Here is a 22,663-nt window from a genome sequence, read left to right as displayed (position 1 = left end):
TGGATTTAACCAAGGGGTATTGGCAGGTACAGCTAGATGAATCCGCCAAGGAAAGGTCAGCCTTCACCACACATGTTGGGCTGTATGAATTTAACATACTCCTTTTCGGGCTGCGGAATGCACCCACCACCTTCCAAAAACTTGTAGATGGTCTCCTAGCGGGATTGGGAATATATGCAGATGCCTACCTTGACAATGTGGCCATATTCCTGGGCAGAACACCTGGAACATCTACAAAAAGTCTTCAAGCGCATAAGGGAGGCAGGACTAACTGTTAAGCCTGAGAAGTGTCAAATAGGCCTAAACAAAGTGACTTACCTTGGACACCAGGTGGGTCAAGGAACTATCAACCCCCTACAGGCCAAAGTAGATGCTATCCAAAAGTGGTCTGTCCCAAAGTCAAAGAAACAGGTCAAATCCTTCTTAGGCTTGGCCGGATATTACAGGCGATTTGTACCGCAACACAGCCAAATCGCCGCCCCACTGACAGACCTAACCAAAAAGAAACAGCCAAATGCAGTTCAGTGGACTGAAGAGTGTCAGAAGGCCTTTAACCAGCTTAAAGCAACACTCATGTCTGACCCTGTGCTAAGGGCCCCAGACTTTGACAAACCGTTCCTAGTAACCACCGATGTGTCCAAGCGTGGTGTGGGAGCAGTCTTAATGCAGGAAGGACTGAATCGAGTTCCATCCTGTCGTGTTTCTCAGCAAGAAGCTGTCTGAGAGGGAAAGCCACTGGCCAATCAGTGAAAAGGAATGTTACGCCATTGTCTACGCTCTGGAAAAGCTACGCTCATACATTTGCGAACAGCGTTTCCACCTGCAAACCGACCATGCTGTGCTACAGTGGCTTCATACCGCCAAGGGAAATAACAAAAACTTATTCAGAGGAGTTTAACTCTCCAAGATTTTGATTTAGACATACAACACATCTCAGGAGCTTCTAACAAAGTGGCTGATACACTCTCCTGTAAAAGTTTCCCAGAATCCTCTGGTCCAAATCGTCCTTAAGATGTGGAAAATATTGTTAGTCTTTATACAGTTAGTAGTATATTTAGAGATGCATGTGTCTTATTAACTCTGTTTTCTCCTAGAGCTCAGGAAGAAATCACAGCCAGTTTTTCACCCTATCTGTGATTTGGGGGGCATGTCATAAATATAAAGGGAAGGGTAACCACCTTTCTGTATACAGTGCTATAAAATCCCTCCTGGCCAGAGGCAAAATCCTTTCACCTGTAAAGGGTTAAGAAGCTAAGGTAACCCCGCTGGCACCTGACCCAAAATGGCCAATGAGGGGACAAGATTCTTTCAAATCTGGAGGCGGGGGGGACAAAGGGTTTGGTCTGTCTGTGTGATGCTTTTGCCAGGAACAGATCAGGAATGCAGCCTCACAACTCCTGTTAAGTTAGTAAGTAATCTAGCTAGAAATGTGTTAGATTTCCTTTTGTTTAATAGCTGGTAAAATAAGCTGTGCTGGATGGAATGTATATTTTTGCTTTTGTGTCTTTTTGTAACTTAAGGTTTTGCCTAGAGTGATTCTCTGTGTTTTGAATCTGATTACCCTGTAAGGTATTTACCCTCCTGATTTTACAGAGATGATTCTTTTACCTTTTCTTTAATTAAAATTCTTCTTTTAAAAACCTGATTGATTTTTCATTATTCTTAAGATCCAAGGGTTTGGGTCTGTGTTCACCTGTACAAATTGGTGAGGATTCTTATCAAGCCTTCCCCAGGAAAGGGGGTGTAGGGGTTGGGGGGATATTTTGGGGGGAAGACATCTCCAAGTGGGCTCTTTCCCTGTTCTTTGTTTAAAGTCTTGGTGGTGGCAGCATACGGTTCAAGGACAAGGCAAAGTTTGTACCTTTGGGAAGTTTTTAACCTAAGCTGGTAAGAATAAGCTTAGGGGGTGTTTCATGCAGGTCCCCACATCTTTACCCTAAAGTTCAGAGTTGGGAAGGAACCTTGACACCCCGAGGGTCCTTTGTAATTTCTGTCGTGCCTGATTTGAAACAAAAACCTTTTTATCTTCTTATCAAACAGATTGGTGAGCCTAAACCCATACTATACTAATATTATTAACCTCCTCAATCAGGCAATACAATAGTTAAATACAATGTATGTATTACCTGTTATCACCTCTGCTTCTTCTGGATGTAATTATGAACAAAGGTAATTTAAAATAAGTTTCACAGGATACCTAGTGTGACAGGGTTGGGCCAGATGGCTACAGGAGAGTGATAGAAGGTAGATATATTAGCCCCAGGTTAAGTAGGTCCCTTTTCCCTGAGTAAGGTAACAGGGAAGGTTCCAGAACAATCAGGAACTTTCTGGAAGCAATTAAGGCAGACAGGCTGATTAGAACACATGCAGCCAATCAAGAAACTGCTAGAATCAATTAAGGCAGGCTAATCAGGGCACCTGGGTTTAAAAAGGAGCTCACTTCAGTTTGTGGTGCGTGCAAGGAGCTGGGAGGAAGAGGCGCAAGAAGCTGAGAGTGAGAAGGTATACTACTGGAAGACTGAGAAGTACAGGCATTATCAGACATAAGGAGGAAGGTCCTGTGGTGAGAATAAAGAAGGTGTTGGGAGGAGGCCATGGGGAAGTAGCCCAGGGAGTTGTAGCTGTCACACAGCTGTTACAGGCGCCACTGTAGACAGCTGCAATCCACAGGGCCCTGGGCTGGAACCCGGAGTAGAGGCTGGGCCCGGATTCCCTCCATCACCCCAACTCCCTACTTGATACCAGAGGAATTGAAATGGACTGTGGGTTCCACCAGAGGGGAAGGTCTCTGGCCTGTTCCCCGATCCACTAGGTGGATCATCAGAGACTGCAGGGATTGTTCTTCTTCCTTTCCCCATGCTGTCCAGTGATGAGGCTAACTGAGTGAACGGCAGATCTGAGCCACGAAAGTGGCCAATATGAGGGCTGCCATGAACCTCTGAGGCGAGAAAATCTGCCAATAAGCGCAGGACCCACCAAGGCAGAAGAGGAACTTTGTCACACTAGAGAATAATCACCTGAAAGCAAGAGTATGTCACAAATACCTTCTGGAGCAGAAGGCTCAGGGAAGTATTGTTCAGTCCTCCAATAAGCTTTCAGAAGATTTTGCCATTAGAGATCCTGCCAGTTATCTGTGATTTGCTTAAATTTACCCCAAAATTAATTATTCAAGCCCAAGTGTGATTATTACTGAACACAGAAAGAGAAGCTGGAACTGGGCAAATCAAATCCCAGCACAATACCTAGGAGACCTGCCAAAGCATTTTATTTGGAACACCTGGTGGTGTTTAATTTTAACAGCAGTGACTCACTTACTGGAAAAACAAGTTTTTATCACCCTGAGGAAGGCAGCCAGTCTCCTCCCAGTGGCTTTGCCTTGCATCGGCAAACCTACACCATTATGACATTGAGCATTCATAGAATCATAGAATATCAGGGTTGGAAGGGACCCCAGAAGGTCATCTAGTCCAACCCCCTGCTCAAAGCAGGACCAATTCCCAGTTAAATCATCCCAGCCAGGGCTTTGTCAAGCCTGACCTTAAAAACCTCTAAGGAAGGAGATTCTACCACCTCCCTAGGTAACGCATTCCAGGGTTTCACCACCCTCTTAGTGAAAAAGTTTTTCCTAATATCCAATCTAAACCTCCCCCACTGCAACTTGAGACCATTACTTCTCGTTCTGTCATCATTGTCCAAGCAAAGCCATTTAGGCTTTTACAATTTTTCAAGATACATTAGCTAGTTAAGTTTTTTTTTTTAATGGCAAATACTTTTCTGTTGGGGTGAGGCAGGGAAAGTCTGAGTTCCACCTGTGTGCCACCCACATCTTTGGAACAAACTAACCGAGCTGTTTTGGCAGTTTTAACAGCTGGTTTTAATTTTAAGGAGTTTTGTTGGGCAGTAGATATAATTATTTCTTCTCTCCGCACCTGACATAGGTTATTAGTATGTGAAAGATGACCTGAAAAATAAGTGGGTCTGTGCACTTTGTTGATTCTTAGATAGATAAAGAAGGCCTGAAAAGTTTAAATTCAGACCATACCACCCCTTTTTTTCTGGAAGACTCTAGGGATGACTAGTGTGGTGTTAGATTTCATAACATCACAAAACTCCAAGAAGTGAAACCCAAGCAATTGAGAAGGGAAGGGATTTTAATTCAGCCTCTTAACAGCCATGTTTCACAGAGTTTTAACAAAAACCAAACACCTGAGGACCACTTGGGAGAAAAATACTTTGTAAATGATGCAACACCTTTAAGAAAGGGCTGAGAAAAGCTCCCACTCCACTTCCTTGGGCTCTTCAAGGACAGCTTTAGCAAACACCAGGAAAACAAAAATTGGTTCAATTAATATTTCTAAGGCAAAAACCAGAAACCCCTTCCTATCCCAAACCCAGGCTTTCAGTCCTTGCCACACTGAGAAGTTTTGTTCTGAGCACCGCAGGCCCCAGCAACCCTCCTATTTGGTGCTACTCTGCAAGAGAAATTGAGACCTCAGCCTGCTAATAACAGCTCAGGAAGCACTGGAAGGCTGCTTCCCTCCCCAAGCCAGCACTATACTCAAGGCTTCCTCTCACCCTGCACAGCTGCCAGGCCTGCTTTCCACCTTCCCTGCTGGCTCCCAAGCAGGAGAGAGCAATTGGGAACTGGGAGCAGCAGTAAGTAAGCCATATCTGGCTTGGCTCACAGGGACTCCTGTCAAGGAGAGACAGGGCAGACTTCGCTTATAAAAATGCTGACTTCGCTTATAAAAATGCTAACTTCTCCTATTCCCAATCGGCCAGAAATTCTGCTTCCCTGCTGTAATAGCAGCAACCTCATCACTCTGAGGATGAGCCAATTCCCATATGACACCCATGCTGGAATTTTTTCCCTAAGTGTTAAAAAGGAAAAGAGGGTTAAACCAGTGAAGACTGGATGAGGAAGGCTGTCCTGAGCACCTCCCTCTCCACTCAGTACGTCACACCTTAAATGCAAGGTCCTCTCCAGCTCATCCCTGGGTTTAACCAGGCCAAACGTTTCATGGGTTACATACAAATATCTACTGTTGTTAGCCAGTCCCAGTGCCCAGAACACTGATGGGATCCAGACTTGTTCTCTCTCCTGCCCCTCCCTGTCCCTCTGATGTGCACCTTTTCACCTTCTCCATTGCCTCTCCCATCCTAAGCAAGGGGTCAGGGACCAGGAGTAGGAGAGATGGGGCTTGTCATAAACACGAATAATAACTCCGCTCTAGTTCCCAGCAACCTCTAATTTCTCTCCTGCCACCAAGACCTCTAAATAGCTTTTCACCCTATATCCACACCTCAGGATGACTGATTTCACTAGGTCTAGAATTAAGTAGGATCAGGCCTGGATAGTAGACTTCCAAAGAAAACCTAAGCAGCTGCACAAAAGTGGTGATAATCAATTAGGAGTTGCTCTTTCCTTTGTATGTGTATTGAACCAATGCACCAGTATATTGTTAGATCTGAATTGTGTAAAATCAGGTTTTGTCCATGTAGATCCTGCCAGCATGAACTAAAAGGTACCTTGTTTGCTTTAACACAGGCCCGTTTCAAACAGGACACCATGAGTGCAAACTAGGTATCTTTTAGTTACCACTAGCAGGGTCTACATGAGGCAGTTACAGTGCAACACTTTAGTGCATGCTGCAACTCATCCCCTCCACCCCAGTACAACAGGGCCATGTAAATAAGCCCTTTATTAGTTTAAATTCACAATGTTATTTAAACTTAGTGTAGCTCTCAGCGAGATGAGCTTTAAGAGCTTCACCTCCAGATAAATTGGAACAAGATGAATCCAGATAGGGTTACTTCCAAGCAGTGGCTGATACGTCCTAATGTAGAGTGTTTGGAATACTCGTAACAAGTGTGTGTGATCTTTGGAGCCAGCTATTTACACACCAGTCAAGCGGCACCGGAGTGCTAGGTTGAGTGGAACATTCAGGGAGGATTTCTAAAATGGCTTTTAAAAGGAAACGCAATAGAAAGTGAGGTAGAAAAATAACTTTAGTTACTGAAATCAGGGATTGACATTGCAAGACTTGCAAAACATAGCTACATTTCAGCCAGGTTAAGCCCTACAGAATATATCTGTAACTTAAATATTTGACCTGGCAACACAAGTCCAGTTATGTTTGTCCTGCTGATTCTGATGAGAATTTTATACATGTGAATTAGTTATTTATAAGCTTTTGTGAATAAATGTTGAATTTATTTAGTACTATTTCCATGAGATTTTTTTGAATATATATCCTAAAAAGTTAATGGAAACAAACCGGTCAACATAGTGATAGTTTTCTGAAGATTTAAATGAAAATGCCAGAGACATTTTTTGACTGAGTAGAAACAAAAATACTCTGGCAGTCTATAAACTAGTGAAAAAGAGGGTCAGATTCACAAAAGGACTTAAGTGCCTAATTGGGACTTTAGGTGCCTAAATCCAAAACACACACTCCATTGGGATTCACAGCCTACCTACTCAGCTGCCCCTGAGCCCTACAGATGCCTAAACTCGCTTGGCACCTAAGTGTTTGCAATAAAAGTTCCCTAGGCAACTACATTTCTGGCTCTGTGCTGGCTGGCTGTGCATCGCAGCCACATGACAGGCATCCAGATGCCTAAGCCCCAAAATGATACACATGGGGAAAGATAAAAGCATTCCTCTGTCTAACTTGCCTGAAGAAGTTCTGAGCATGCCTACCACATTGTGCCCCTATAGGCAAGCATACACAGAACATTGCGGGGGAGAGCAAGACCACCTCTCTCATGACTTTTAACCCTAGTGGTTAGGATACTCACCTGGGATGTGGGAGACATCTAGTTCAACTCTCCCCCTGAGAGGGAGAAGGGACTTGTCACCTCTCAAGTGAGTGCCTTAGCCACTGGGTTATGAGACATTCTAATATGGGGCTCCCTCAGTTTCTTCTATTGACTCTGTTCCAGTGTGAATAAATAATGAAATACTCCAGAAGGCATTCTGTGCCAAAAAATTAAAAAGTCTGCACACAATATTTTAAAATTCTACAAATTATATTTGTCAAATAAATGTGGAGGCTCCAGCATGGCACTGGGGAGCACAGGACACTGTCTGCACAGTGGTTGGAGATCACTGTGCAGCTCCCCCCAGGACACGGACTCAGTGGTGCGGTTGCACCCAACCCTGACACAGCACAAGGACTGGGCCTGTCCCAGAAACACTCCAGGGTCCTGCCCCTCCATGCCAGGTGTACCAAGTGTGGGCAGGCAGGCTCAGCAAGGCAAGATCCAAGTGTGGAGGAGCATAGTATGGGGGGATCCAGGTGTGACAGATTTTTGTTACTAATTTGCCGGGTAGCTGGTGCTTGTACACTAGCGGGGCGATGCGATTTACAATGGAGTACAGACCCACCCACTTGGCATTCAGAGTGTGGGCCACCTTCCCCAGCTTTGGAACATTACCGTGTCTTCAAGTTGCCATGGTCAGATGTCATTACTGACAATCCCCTTATGCTTGGCCTTTTCCTTATCTAAAGTGGTCTTTACGGCTTCACGGGTTTTACACAGCTTTTTTTTTAACTGGGCAAAGCTGAGACATTTTGGTTCTGGCAAACAGTAAATGTGATTATTGGTAAACACAATATTTACATTACATTTGCTTACTGGTGGGTTGCTAACATTTTTATTTAAAAAAATTTTTTTTTTTAGGAATTGACATATACACATTGCCCATTATACAGTACTTTGGTCTTATTATTTAATTTATTTTAGATACAAGATTTTAGGGAAATGTCTTTCCTACAGAGCTTTGGAGCAACAGGCAAGGATAAGCACACCCACTTTTGAGGAGTCCACTTGGTACAACCTCTGGTGTTCAATAGCTTCCCTCCCTCCCCAGTCCATTGGCTTGTGGTCTGGGGTAACCAAAAGGATTCCATGTTCACTATGGGTAGTGGGCTAACTTTTTATATTTTTGCCTTCAGAGCCTGTTGGTATGCGATTTTAATAACAATTCCCCCCATGAAAAGGTCTGGCCTTACTATACTAAAAACGTACTGCATTTATTTGTATTGATAAGTATTAAACAGTGATTCTTTTTTTGCTTTAGCAAGTGTATTAAAACCTTAGTGTTTTTTGATATTACCCTAAAACATTTTGTGTTTTAAGGTGAACAAAGCAAGTATCTGCATTTTATTACATTTTATAGCTATAGCAGTATGTATTTTTTTTATTTGTATTTGTTTTTGTATTAGGCTGTTTTGTAGCTGTGACAAAGAGCTTAATTTATTTTTAATTATTTGTAGGTTTACTGTATTTATAATTTTTGCTTTAAAATTATTTTTTTGTAATATGGTGTCTGCTACTTGAGGAGGTTTTCCTGCAGCATTTGGTACACAACAGTGCTTAGCAACAAGACAAACAACACAAGATAACACAAAACACAATTTCTATTGTGACAGTAGATTCCTGGTATTTTGGGTTGCTTTTCAGCTGGTGTCAGCTTTGTTTGTTTTTTTTGAAAGACAAAAGAACATGTTTTTACCCCTTTAGGGGTGGCAGATTATTGCTTAAATTTTATTTTTTTTATAAATATTTTTGCTGATTGCAGGCAAAACAGAAGAGTTACCCTCACATTTTCCTGTGATTGTTTATAGGCAGGCCAGATTTCCATGACTTTTACCTTTATTAGTTAGGTAATTTGCATTAACACAGATGCTTTTTCGTTTGCTTTTGGATTTAAAGCCATTAGCAGCTCAGAGACTCTGTCTTAAAAGGAACACATTTAATTTTTAGCAGAGTTTTGAATATTTTTTATTTTTAATTTTTGCTTTTAAAACACACAGCGACTTGAAGACAAAAACACAACCTATTGTGGCTCCCTTTGGCAAAGTGATAGTTTGATTACACAGAGCTATTTTAAGGCTTAGTGTGGGGCACGGTCTTCCTCTCTTTTACTACAGCTTTTATTTGCTATTTTGTTATTAAAAAACAGATTAAATTTTTTTTAAAATGTTTTGGTTTTGCTTGCCCTGCTGCAGCCATGACTTTGGTTTTTATTTTAAACAGTTTAAATTTTATAAAGCATTGAGTTACCTTAAGGTTTGAATGCTAAATACCAAAGTTAAACAACACTAGTTACCTGTGTCTGGCAAAAGTATTACTTGGTTTTGCAACTTTGAATGGAAGATTCAAATGGATTTTAGTGGTATTATTTAAAACAACACCAATGTATTTTAAAACCCCAAGAGTGCTTTTTTTAGCAAATTTGACTAACTTGTTTATAGTCAAATGATTTTAATTGAACAGTCTTTTTTACCTGGATTGTTTACAGACCTTCCTTTGGAAAAGGGCCCATTTTCCTTCAGAATAGCTGCAAAGAAACCAAGAAATTTTTTTAAAAATATTTTTACAGCGTGTAACTGATTAATTTTTTTTAGCCTTTGCAGAGTTAACTTTTTACTTTTTTAAAAATTATTTGCTTATTTTTTAAAATGACACCTTCATTAACTCAGATTTTATTATTTTAAGTACTATTTTAGGGATTTGAATTTTTTTATACCTGTACTTACTAGGTTTTTTTTATTTTTTAAGATTTTTAACCTGTTTTTTAATTTTTTTATTTGCTGCTTGTTTGCGCCTGAACCTGTTTTTCTCATTGAACAGTTTCTTTCCATGGGCACAGGCTTCGTTCCATTACTAATTTAGCAAGGAGGGTGGGCTCCTTAATTAGCTGCCACCCCTCCTGGTCCCTTTCCTCTTTACAATTACCCCACGGGGTGCTTTTCTTGTAGTGGGGATGCTGTACATACAACCTTATTTTTCCTTTATGCGCTGGACCTCTCCTCGGTCTTAATGAGGGCCGCTATGGGGGGGTGCAACAAACATTCAACCACCCTTGGGGATCTTTGCACAGCGGGAAATCAAAGCCCTCACCAGGGTTACCCAAATCATCCCCTGTGAGGCTTGCCACCTGGACCGAACGCACGGCCAACTGACATTTTAACTGCTCAATTTTCTTTTCATGGCGCGCACACTGCCGTTGGGGCATATGCTGAGCACGAATGGTTAGATCTTTGACAAGTCCTTGAAGGACTGGTACTTGCTTAGCCAGTGCTCCCAGGCAGGTGCGTTCTGCTTTTTTCCCCTGGAAGTCCTGTCTCAAGGCTTGCAGCTTATTCTGGGTGTAGACTTGGGTTGCCGCCTGGTACGTGATTTGTGCTTTCAGTTGCTCAATTTCCATTAGCTGTAACACACCTCCCTTCTCCCCAGCTCCGCTTGCTGTCCCAACAACATTTGATACCACATGGCTGCTGCAGTTTAAATTAATTCCACAGCTGCCCCTAGGTTTTTACCCTTCTGCTTTTTATACTTGGCATATAGGTCTAACAAATCCTGCCAAGTCTGCACTCTTTTCTGAAGCTCCGCCACAGAACCTTGGTGAGAGCCTTCTCAAGCCGGGAGAGGTCTTCACCTTCCTTTGAAAGAGGCAGCAGGGTCCCATCCCTCTTTGCTGCCTCCTCCATGGCTCGGGCATCAGGCTCACCTGCCTCCTGACCGGGCAGCTGGGCTACCTTGCCTGCATTCCTTAATGCCTGTACGTCCGGCATTGACCCCATCATTGATGTCATCACCCACGACTGCGGGACTCCCAAGTCCACAGCTGTACCCTTCTGTTTCCTGAACATGTTGTGACAATTCCTTAGTACAACTTTAAAAATCTTTTAATTACTTGAAATTGCATGTTGCTTACACCGACCGGCACCAGGGCTTACAATGCTCACCCCTCCCCCCCCTTTGAGGGGCCAGAGGAAGAGACGCTAAGCCTCCCTCCATATTACTCTGTCCGATCCCACTGAGGGATACATACACCCCACCGAGGGTACATACACCCCAACTCTGTCCGGTTAGAGCGAGACACCCTATGGTCTCCTCTTCAACGCAGTCATACTACGACTGGGGGTGTACGCACTGAGGATTATTCCCTTGGAGCGAGAATTGCAAAGTTCCCCTCCCATTGCCCGGTACTGCTATGCCCAGGGATAGACCCACCTGCACCCTTCCCCCACCGACCGGGGTGGAGAGAGGAATACTAAACCTCCCTCCGGTTCTCTGTCATGCTACGACTGAGGGTGGGGCACACCTTTAATCATAGAATCCTCAACATGAAATACCAACAGTGCCAGACAGAGCAAACATGAAATACCCGGGGGGGGGGGGGGATAGATACAGGAACACACCATGTGACTAAATTTTAAAGCTTTATTAAGAAAATAATAAAAGAACAGCAGAGCATGCTGGAATCACATCTATGTCACGTAGAGGAAGGAAAAAGCATTCATGCCCGAGCTGTAACCCACTTCCATAATCACACCCAAGCTACCCCAGGCTGGCCAGGCCTGAGCTGTACTGTCAGAACGGGGTGGGGGATGGACGGGAGTTTGTCCTTTGCACAGGTCATTCGGGGGGTCCGCTGCAAAGTTTCCAAATTGTTTCTGCTCTTGGGAGGGTTTTTAAGCCCTGGGGGTCTCTTGGGGGCATCCCCTTCAGAGACCTTTGTTCCCCATGCTCAGTGTACCAGTCCAGACCGGCCTTCGTGGCTTCTTCAGCTTCCCTCAAAACACACCAGCTCCAAGGTCACAAAGGCAGACTGGTGAGTCTCACTGGGCAGCCAACTTTTGCAATTGTGTAATCTCAGTCCTGCAACTTGCTTTGCTTTTGGTTTTATTTTTTACAGCCAGCTGCGGGTTTGGTGGTCGGCAGGCGGAGCAAGGCAGAGACTGTGTTGATTTTTGACCTTGAGGGCAGCGCCGCTTTCTTTTTTATTTTTAGGCCAAGCTGAATTTTTAAATTAACCCTTTTCTTTCCCACCTCGGCCTTCTAAGACCTGCAAAGGAACCTTTTATTTTACTTTTATACCTTTAACCCTTCCCAAAACACTTTGCAATGCCTGCAACAGCATTAGCAACGTACAATACTGATCTGCCTCCCCAGGGGACTTGAGGGAGGGGGCCATTGGGGTGTGACACAGGTGTGGGTTGAGACTCTTCTGTGTGGGGCAATCTGGGTGCGGGCAGCTCAGTAGGGAATCCGGCTATGGGGGGATCTGGATGCACAGGGTCTTGTTGAGGGGTTCTGGGTGCAATGGTAATGGGACTCTGCAGGGGAGGTCCAGGTGAAGGTGGTTGGGGCTCAGCACAGGAGAGGCTGGGTATTGGGTGGATAGAGCTCAGCGGGCAGGTTGGGATCCAGGTGCAGCTGGTTGGGGCTCAGTGGGGTGGGGATCTGGGTGGCTCATCAGGGTGGTCCAGGTGCAGGGGTAGTGGGGCTCATCAGGGGAGTTCTGAGTGCGGAGGGGGGTGGCTCGGTGGGAGGATCTGGGTATGAGGGGGTCTGGATGCATACAGGTTGGGTGGTTGGGGGAACAGCTCCCTGTACCGGGTTCCCTCCCCCTTCAGCTGAGGAGTAATGGGTGCAGGAAATGGGGGGAGAGTTTGCAGAGCTTCCTGCAGTTGGGGGAGAAATCTGGAGGTGGGTCTAACCTGGCCCCAGATGCCATGCAGGGAAGAGGAAGTCCCATTCTCCCCAGCCCAGCTGGGACTAGCAGCTGAGCATGATGCAGGGTAGGAGCCATCAGCCAGGTCTTCCCCAGTACTGTCCCCTGCACCACAGTGATTTACCTCTCTGCTGGCTGTCCTGGGCACCCAAAACACACTGCTGGGGAGGGTTGAATGACAGCTCTTGTGACTTCCCTGTCAGAAAGTCATTTTTCTGTGGGGAAGCAAAGAAATTGGTGGGGGGGGGTCATAAATTTTGCACATGCACAGTGGGGCAGAATTCCCCCAGGAGTAAATAAAAGAATCATGGGGCCAGAAAAAGAGAGCACAAGCTTCTTGCCAAATGGTGGAGGTATCTAATCCCAAGAGATGGGATGCAGGAGATCCCTGCAGCCCAGATTTTGTGCCTATCTCCAAGAGCTTAGCCCACCCCCCTCAGCTTGGCACCTCCCATTGGCTAGTTTAGGCAAGAAGCTGCCTACTGTGCTAGCTTTTGTGAATCTCATTCTGAGGCACCTCTCTCCTCCCATTTATTCCAGGGCTTGAAGGTGCCTAACCTAGGCTTTGTGAATTCCAGTGATTTTTCTAGGCACCTAAAAATTAGGGATGGCGACACTCAACATTGACATGCCTAAATTCCTTTGTTAATCTAGCCCAAATGATTGAAATAAACTGGGTTCCAGAAACCACAGTTCTCATTAAACAGGTGTTGTGGGTATAATCTCACAGAACAGCATCAGTGCAAATCCAGTTAACATTAATAGGAAAATTAGCCACGGGCAAAACAAAACCATTTTCCAAAAACTTTGAGAAAAAACTTTATTTTATGAGTGTATTCGTCTATGAAATTAATAATTTTATTAAATTCACAGACTATTAACTTTAATTCATTATTTTTATAAACACCACGTTGCTTACAAAAATAACAATGACTGTCTGAAAATGTGAGACAATGTGAAATGTCAACTGCCAAAGCTAGCAATTCAGAGATCATATGGCTGCTGGCATAAGGGGAAACTTACAACACTAAATAAAACCACCTCCTTCTATGCTCCTTGTTGAACAAGAAATGCTAAATTGGTTTTAAAGTTCATAGACTGAATTTACATTAACCCATGCAGTCAAACTCACTGGAGTAACGGATGGACTAGAAACAACACAAATCAAAATGGTCATTTTGTTATATTACTTTTTTCGTTATGTTCTATTTCAAAAATTTCCTAATAACATATTACAACGCCTAAAGAAAGAAAATATTAAAACCAAATATTTAACATATTTATTTAAAGACCACCACCTTTAATGATGAAGAGCCCTTAACAGCTATGCTGGGGAAAGTACATTGGGAGTTTTCTTTGTCTTCTTATTTCTAGAAATAGAGCAATACTCTGATCCCTAAATAAATTACATAAACAAGTTGTGTTTCCATAAATATAAGGAAAATGGCTGAGATTATGTACAATGTATTTTCAGCTTCTTTAGAAAAAAAATGATGGGACTAGAGCAAGAGAGAGACACACACATTTAACAATATCATGCCACCATTCTTAACATACTTGCATCACATCATGGCTCACTTATGCTTTTAATTTACAGTAGTTTTTACCATGAGTAGGATTGCTTTTCCAGGTCTTGTTTTCAATGCTGAAAATTACTAATAAACTCGTTTGCCCTTTTACAAATGGGGGCCTTAGGAATGTCTGTAACTGTCCCTTTAAAGGTGTTTCCAATGGCTTCTGAGAACACCTGCAATATATTTTTCATAGTCCATTTGAAGTACTGTTTTTTTTTAGCACTTTGTTAACATTCTTAATCAAAGACAAGTTATATCTCCAGAGGGTTGGATCCCTAGTGAGAAATTTTTTAGGTATGGTGACAAAGTTCCTCCTCTGCCTTGGTGGGTCCTGTGCTTTTTGGAGGATTTGCTTGCTTCAGAGGTTCACGGCAACCCTCAGTTTGGCTGCTTCTGCTGGAGGCTCAAACCTGCCGTCCACTCAGCTAACCTCATCACTGGCCAGCATGGGGGAAACGGAGAACAATCCCCACAGTCTCTGTGTCCCACCTAGTGGGCCTGGGACTGGCCAGATCCCTTTCCAAATTAGACCTTCCCTTCTGGTGTTTCCCACAGCTCTTCCTGTGTCCAATGAGGAGTTGGGGGATGGGGGGAACCTCTAATAGCATTGGCTCACATAGCGAGCATTTTTTTTCCCTACTTGTCCTGACCAGAAACTTTTTCTTTTTTCCTTCTTTCCTCCTCACTTCCCAGTCCACTACTTTTATTCTCCTGTTATCACCTCATCTCCTACCTGGGTCCCATTTCATCCGTAGCTCAGCATCTCTATTCTTCTCCTTCTCTAGCAGCTTTTTTCCAACTGCCCCTTCTGGTGGATTCTGAGCCCCCTCCCCAGCTTGAGTTGCCTTCTCCTTGGCTAAAAGACAAGGAGTACTTGTGGCACCTTAGAGACTAACCAACGTGAGCTACAGCTCACTTCATCGGGTGTCCGATGAAGTGAGCTGTAGCTCACGAAAGCTCATGCTCAAATAAATTGGTTAGTCTCTAAGGTGCCACAAGTACTCCTTTTCTTTTTGCGAATACAGACTAACACGGCTGTTACTCTGAAGCCTGGAGAGGCTGCCTGAGACTATTTACCTTAGAGTATAGCTCTCTCGCAGACTGATTGGAGAAGAAAAGGCAAAATCAGGTAAAATTACACTTTCCCACATTAAAAAATAAGGGGTAATCCTGACATTCATAGAATATCAGGGTTGGAAGGGACCTCAGGAGGTCATCTAGTCTAACCCCCTGCTCAAAGCAGGACCAATCCCCAACTAAATCATCCCAGCCAGGGCTTTGTCAAGCCTGACCTTAAAAACTTCTAGGGAAGGAGATTCCACCACCTCCCTAGGTAACGCATTCCAGTGTTTCACCACCCTCGTAGTGAAAAAGTTTTTCCTACTATCCAACCTAAATCTCCCCCACTGCAACTTGAGACCATTACTCCTTGTTCTGTCATCTGCTACCACTGAGAAAAGTCTAGAGCCATCCTCTTTGGAACCCCCTTTCAGGTAGTTGAAAGCAGCTATCAAATCCCCCTTCATTCTTCTCTCCTGAAGACTAAACATCCCCAGTTCCCTCAGCCTCTCCTCATAAGTCATGTGTTCCAGTCCCCTAATCATTTTTGTTGCCCTCCGCTGGACTCTTTCCAATTTTTCCACATCCTTCTTGTAGTGTGGGGCCCAAAACTGGACACAGTACTACAGATGAGGCCTCATCAATGTCGAATAGAGGGGAACGATCACGTCCCTCGATCTGCTGGCAATGCCCCTACTTATACATCCCAAAATGCCATTGGCCTTCTTGGCAACAAGGGCACACTGTTGACTCATATCCAACTTCTCGTCCACTGTAACCCCTAGGTCTTTTTCTGCAGAACTGCTGCTGAGCCATTCGGTCCCTAGTCTATAGCGGTGCATTGGATTCTTCCGTCCTAAGTGCAGGACCCTGCACTTATCCTTGTTGAACCTCATCAGATTTCTTTTGGCCCAATCCTCCAATTTGTCTAGGTCCCTCTGTATCCTATCCCTACCTGCCACCGTATCTACCACTCCTCCTAGTTTAGTATCATCCGCAAAGTTTAGTATCATCCAAAAGTTTAGTATTTTCACGAACAAGGTCAGCTCCCAGACTACTGCACTGGGCAGAAAAGCATGAGGAGAAGGTGACCAGCCCTCTGTGAAGAAAGAAGTGGTTCAGGACTATTTAGAAAAGCTGGACAAGCAGAAGTCCATGGGGCCGGATGCGTTGCATTCGAGAGTGCTAAAGGAGTTGGCGGATGTGATTGCAGGGCCATTGGCCATTATCTTTGAAAACTCATGGCGATCGGGGGAGGTCCCAGATGACTGGAAAAAGGCTAATGTAGTGCCTATCTTTAAAAAAGGGAAGAAGGAGGATCCGGGGAACTACAGGCCAGTCAGCCTCACCTCAGTCCCTGGAAAAATCATGGAGCAGGTCCTCAAAGAATCAATTCTGAAGAGGAGAGGAAAGTGATCAGGAACAGTCAGCATGGATTCAACAAGGGCAAGTCATGCCTGATTAATCTAATTGCCTTCTATGATGAGATAACCGGCTCTGTGGATGAAGGGAAAGCAGTGGACATGTTGTTCCTTGACTTTAGCAAAGCTTTTGACACGGTCTCCCACAGTATTCTTGCCAGCAAGTTAAAGAAGTATGGGCTGGATGAATGGACTATAAGGTGGATAGAAAGCTGGCTAGATTGTCGGGCTCAACGGGTAGTGATCAATGGCTCCATGTCTAGTTGGCAGCCTGTATCAAGAGGAGTGCCCCAGGGGTTGGTCCTGGGGCCGGTTTTGTTCAATATCTTCAGAAATGATCTGGAGGATGGTGTGGATTGCACCCTCAGCAAGTTTGCAGATGACACTAAACTGGGAGGAGTGGTAGATACACTGGAGGGTAGGGATAGGATACAGGGGGACCTAGACAAATTGGAGGATTGGGCCAAAAGAAATCTGATGAGGTTCAACAAGGATAAGTGCAGGATCCTGCACTTAGGACGGAAGAATCCAATGCACCGCTATAGACTAGGGACCGAATGGCTAGGCAGCAGTTCTGCGAAAAAGGACCTAGGGGGTGACAGTGGACAAGAAGTCAACAGTGTGCCCTTGTTCCCAAGAAGGCCAATGGCATTTTGGGATATGTAAGTAGGGGCATAGCCAGCAGATCGAGGGATGTGATCGTTCCCCTCTATTCGACATTGGTGAGGCCTCATCTGGAGTACTGTGTCCAGTTTTGGGCCCCACACTACAAGAAGGATGTGGAAAAATTGGAGAGAGTCCAGCGAAGGGCAACAAAAATGATTAGGGGTCTGGAACACATGACTTATGAGGAGAGGCCGAGGGAACTGGGATTGTTTAGTCTGCGGAAGAGAAGAATGAGGGAGGATTTGATAGCTGCTTTCAACTACCTGAGAGGTGGTTCCCAAGAGGATGGTTCTAGACTGTTCTCAGTGGTAGAAGATGACAGGACAAGGAGTAATGGTCTCAAGTTGCAGTGGGGGAGATTTAGGTTGGATATTAGGAAAAACTTTTTCACTACGAGGGTGGTGAAACACTGGAATGCGTTACCTAGGGAGGTGGTGGAATCTCCTTCCCTAGAAGTTTTTAAGGTCAGGCTTGACAAAGCCCTGGCTGGGATGATTTAGTTGGGGATTGGTCCTGCTTTGAGCAGGGGGTTGGACTAGATGACCTCCTGAGGTCCCTTCCAACCCTGATATTCTATGATTCTAAGACAGAGGCAAAAAAAGCATTGAATACATTAGCTTTTTCCACACCCTCTGTCACGAGGTTGCCTCCCTCATTCAGTAAGGGACCCACACTTTCCTTGACTTTCTTCTTGTTGCTAACATACCTGAAGAAACCCTTCTTGTTACTCTTAACATCTCTTGCTAGCTGCAACTCCAGGTGTGATTTGGCCTTCCTGATTTCACTCCTGCAAGCCCAAGCAATATTTTTATACTCATCCCTGGTCATTTGTCCAATCTTCCACTTCTTGTAAGCTTCTTTTTTGTGTTTAAGATCAGCAAGGATTTCACTGTTAAGCCGAGCTGGTCGCCTGCTGTATTTACTATTCTTTCTACACATCGGGATGGTTTGTCCCTGTAACCTCAATAAGGATTCTTTAAAATACAGCCAGCTCTCCTGGACTCCTTTCCCCCTCATGTTATTCTCCCAGGGGATCCTGCCCATCAGTTCTTTGAGGGAGTCAAAGTCTGCTTTTCTGAAGTCCAGGGTCTATATTCTGCTGCTCTCCTTTCTTCCTTGTGTCAGGATCCTGAACTCGACCATTTCATGGTCACTGCCTCCCAGGTTCCCATCCACTTTTGCTTCCCCTACTAATTCTTCCCAGTTTGTGAGCAGCAGGTCAAGAAGAGCTCTGCCCCTAGTTGGTTCCTCTAGCACTGCACCAGAAAATTGTCCCCTACATTTTCCAAAAACATCCTGGATTGCCTGTGCACCGCTGTATTGCTCTCCCAGCAGATATCAGGGTGATTGAAGTCTCCCATGAGAACCAGGGCCTGCGATCTAGTAACTTCTGCGAGTTGCCGGAAGAAAGCCTCGTCCACCTCATCCCCCTGGTCTGGTGGTCTATAGTAGACTCCCACCACGACATCACCCTTGTTGCTCACACTTCTAAACTTAATCCAGAGACTCTCAGGTTTTTCTGCAGTTCCATACTTGAGCTCTGAGCAGTCAGACTGCTCCCTTACATACAGTGCAACTCCCCCACCTTTTCTGCCCTTCCTGAACAGCTTATATCCATCCATGACAGTACTCCAGTCATGTGAGTATTTAAATCCAGCAAATTTAAAATTTACAGAGGAACTACTTTTAACCCAAACATAATTAACTCATATCTATCCTGAAGACCTATTTCTTTCACAACACTTACAAGAAACTAGATGACTAAGCCTTCTGCTTATTTATTCTTTTTTTTAAAATGTAAATTATGTGAGGATGTATTGAATGGTGGAGAATAGGAAGGGGAACTTCATGTGATTAGCTTAAATATAAAAAAACCTCAACAGCAAACATGCAATTACTAATCTATCTCCATCCCCATCACTTTGCTTGTACAGCCTGAGGATCTAGCTGTATCCTCAACCTGGGTCTGCCTTTGTACACTTTTTTGTGTGTGACTGTACAGAGAGACTCTCTTTCTGTGTTTGGGTGCTATCACAAAAAATGGTCACCTACCGCTTGTAACTGTTATTCTTTGAGATGTGTTGCTCATGTCCATTCCAAGTACGTGTGCGCTCGCCGCATGCGCAGTTGCCGGAAGGCTTTCTCCCTAGTGGTACCTGTCGGGTCGGCTCAGGCACCCCCTAGAATCGCGCCTTCATGGCACTGCATATAGGACCCTGCCGACTCGCTGCCTCTCCAGTTCCTTCTTGCCAGATTACTCTGATGAGGGGAAGGCGGGTGGGTCTGGGAATGGACATGAGCAACACATCTCGAATAACAGGTAGAGGTAGGTAACCATTTTTTCTTCTTCGAGAGCTTTCTCATGTCAATTCCAAGTAGGTGACTCCCAAGCCTTAGCTAGGAGGTGGGGTCAGAGTTCATGGACATAATTGTTGCTTTGCAGGCATTGTTACAAAGTATCTTTAAGTTTGTTTTTGTTAATATTTCTGATAGGCCGTAGGATGGGGGAGATAATACCTCATAAAGTAGGAAAGTGCTTCCAAATGACAAACGCTTGCCCGTCCTAAAGCATAACAACTAACACAGAATGGCTGCTTACAAAACAGTTTCACTAAAAGAGTTATCAGCATTCCCCCCTAAAACTCAGGACAGCTTTCTTACCCCCATGGCCTGATCTCTGTGGCTGTGGCTTTTTTTAAAATTTGTTTGTCCTCAGTTTAGATTTTAAAAAACATTAGAAAAGAAGAAAAGTGGGGGAGTGGGGGGGGGGGGGAGGAAGACTCCTTATCTCTGGTGAAAAACAGCAAACTTTTTTTTACATAAGCTAATTTTTTCTTGTGTTTTTTGTATAAATCCAAACTTTAAAAAGCAATTTTTTTGGTTAATTTTGTTTTTTATTAAAACACATGTAAACTCCCCTCAATTGCCAGTTTTCATATTCTTACCCAGTTGCTGTTTTGGTACTTTAAAAACACTATTTTTAAAAGGATAGGCTAGTATCTTAAGCCTTTTTAGTTCACTAAACATCTACAAAATATCCCTAAGAGGGGCCTTGTTTTGTTACAGCTCAGTCAATACTGCTTTTTCATGTTAAACTTTTAAAAAAACAAACATAATGCTTCAAATAGGCCTCACTGCATACAGAATATCCTAAAAAGGTCATGTTATGTTACATCTCAGTCAGTGCTGTATTTTCATGCTAAATGTTAAAAAAAACCCTTTATATAATGAAACACGGCATGTTTAGCAAGTGTTAAAATTATGGGGGAAAAGTTGAGGGGTGGGGATGTTCGTCACATAGGCTATCTCTCAGCTTCATTTGGTCACAAAGCGATGGTTTTTGTCTTTTACAATCAGTAAATGGAATAAAATACTTGTTATAACATTCACAAAGTATCTTTCAATGCAATCTCACCATTTGTTAAAACTTTAACAGTATTTAAAAAGTTAGGAAAGAAGCAAACTGGAGGGGTGACCCCTAGAGCCTTGCTAAGGCAGACTATAGTGCATGGATCACTGGCCAGCCTAATTAGTCTTATCTGTTTTTTAAATGTAGAGAAAGCCACAGCTCCAGCCTGTGCTGTATTATTTTAATAAAATCTCTGGACCCAAAACAAACACAGGCGCTTGTACCTGTGTCTCAGCACACGCGTTGCAAACATTTAAAAACAAAAATATTCTGATAATGCAACAGAAAAATTCATACTTAAATCTAAAAGTCCTAAAAAAATGGAAGCTTAATATAACTTTCGCATGGATTTGTTAAAAAGTGGGGAGGAAAACAAACTTCTCTCTGATCCATGGGATTACAGAGAGAACCTGTTACTAAGGTTCTGTGGTTTTCACTCTGGGGTGTTTTCTGCGTGCTTTTTCTTTTTTTAATTGAAACACACATGTAAAAATGTTAAATGAAGGGCTCTGTCTTCATATAGGCTTGTCTTTTCAAGTGATTATTCCTTTACAAGCCTTTCACCTCTATTTGTTAAAAACTTTACCAAATTACTTTTATAAACTAACTGGCTGTGGTTTTAACCCTGAGTTAATTTGTTTTTTTATTTTACATTGTTAATAAGATTAGTTACAAAGCAATGTCTTCTTCAGATAACAAAAGGAAATGTTTATTTCAACAAGTATTTGGTATAATTTTGTTTTAAAAGCAGGTCTAGGGCTTTCTTGTTATGTTCTGGCCTTGATCCGCTGTCTCACAGATGCTGTTTTTGCTGACAATGGCTTTGTTAATAAAGCATGCTGATTCAAATTGTTCTTACTAAAAATGATCAATGTTAGTCAAACATAGGGGAAAACTTTTTTTATCACTATACATTACTTTTATAAACAGGTTCTCTGTGTTTTTAACCCTGGGATGTTTCTGCATGCTAATTTTTTATTGAAACACATATGTAAAAGTGCTAAATAAAGAAATATGTCTTCAGAGAGGCTTGTCTTTTAAAGTGTTTATTCCTTTACAAAACTTAATATAACTTTCACTTGCGTTTGTTAAAAAGTGGGGGAAGAAACAAACTTCTCTCTGATCCATTGGTTTACAGAATAAGGGTAATATAAACTGGCTGTTAGTAAGGTCCTATGGTTTTAAACCTGGGGTGTTTCTGCATGCTCTATTTTATTGAAACACACCTGTAAATAAAGGGATGTGTCTTTATATAGGTTTGTCTTTTAAGGTGTTTATCCCTTTACAAGACTTAATATAACTTTTACTTACATTTGTTAAAAAGTTTGGGGATGAAGCAGCCTTCTTATCTCTGATCCACTGACTCACAGATGCTGTTTTTGCTGACAGGGGTTTTGCTGCAGCTTCAAATTGTCCTCACGAAAAAATAACCAATAATAGTCTAAAACGTAGGGGAAAACTTTTAAAAATTGTTTGTTACTAAGGGCTTATGGTTTTAACTTTTATTAAAGCCCCTATGTAAAAGGGGCTACATGGTGGAAAAAGTGCTTGAGGTCTGTTTTTTTAGATAAGAATAAGGCAGTTAAAGTGGGGGCGGAGATGGCTCTTGTTTACAAATTTTGGGACTATAGGATTGGTTCAGGAAAATGAATTCTATGACACTGCTGTAGAACAACATCTGATTGGGCTGACCCAAAGGCGGTGATAACAAGCCTGAGGGGCTGTGAACCTGGGAAGTTGTCTCTTTCCACAGAAACACTTAGAAGGGTAAGATCTCTCTCTGACTCAACCACGTGCTGACTATTTTTGCCCTTTGCAAAGGGGCTTTCTTTTCCCTTTCCTGTTCTCTCTTTTAACCTATCTTTATATGTTTCTCTTATTTAACTCTTTTTAAATGCTCTTTACTTAACCTATCCTTGTATTTAATAGTTTAAATGCTTTTCTATTAACCTCTCTTTATACTTTTTAATATTGCTTACTAAACAGTTTCTGCTTTAGTAAA

At 43.2% G+C, this 22,663-nt stretch overlaps 2 protein-coding genes across 7 annotated transcripts in view; both read right to left on the bottom strand.

Moving 5' to 3' along the window:
• Positions 1-9,343, bottom strand: part of SLC2A8 (solute carrier family 2 member 8) — a 75,744-nt gene extending 66,401 nt beyond the window's left edge. Inside the window, exon 1 of the mRNA XM_084649911.1 lies at positions 9,296-9,343. The gene's annotated coding sequence lies outside the window, so the exon portion shown is untranslated. The remainder of the gene's footprint in view (positions 1-9,295) is intronic.
• LOC311531983 (beta-1,4-galactosyltransferase galt-1-like) overlaps positions 1-22,200 on the bottom strand; it is a 50,828-nt gene extending 28,628 nt beyond the window's left edge. For all 6 annotated transcript variants that reach the window (XM_084649912.1, XM_084649919.1, XM_084649913.1 and 3 more), the window contains exon 1: positions 21,973-22,200. The gene's annotated coding sequence lies outside the window, so the exon portion shown is untranslated. The remainder of the gene's footprint in view (positions 1-21,972) is intronic.
• Positions 22,201-22,663: the final 463 nt, after the last annotated feature.

Source organism: Lepidochelys olivacea (genome assembly GCF_965140295.1).
Source record: "Lepidochelys olivacea isolate rLepOli2 genome assembly, chromosome: 16".
Taxonomy (NCBI): Eukaryota; Metazoa; Chordata; order Testudines; family Cheloniidae; genus Lepidochelys; species Lepidochelys olivacea.
The sequence above is the reverse complement of the archived record's forward strand: the minus strand, read 5'-3'. Positions and strand labels throughout refer to the sequence as shown.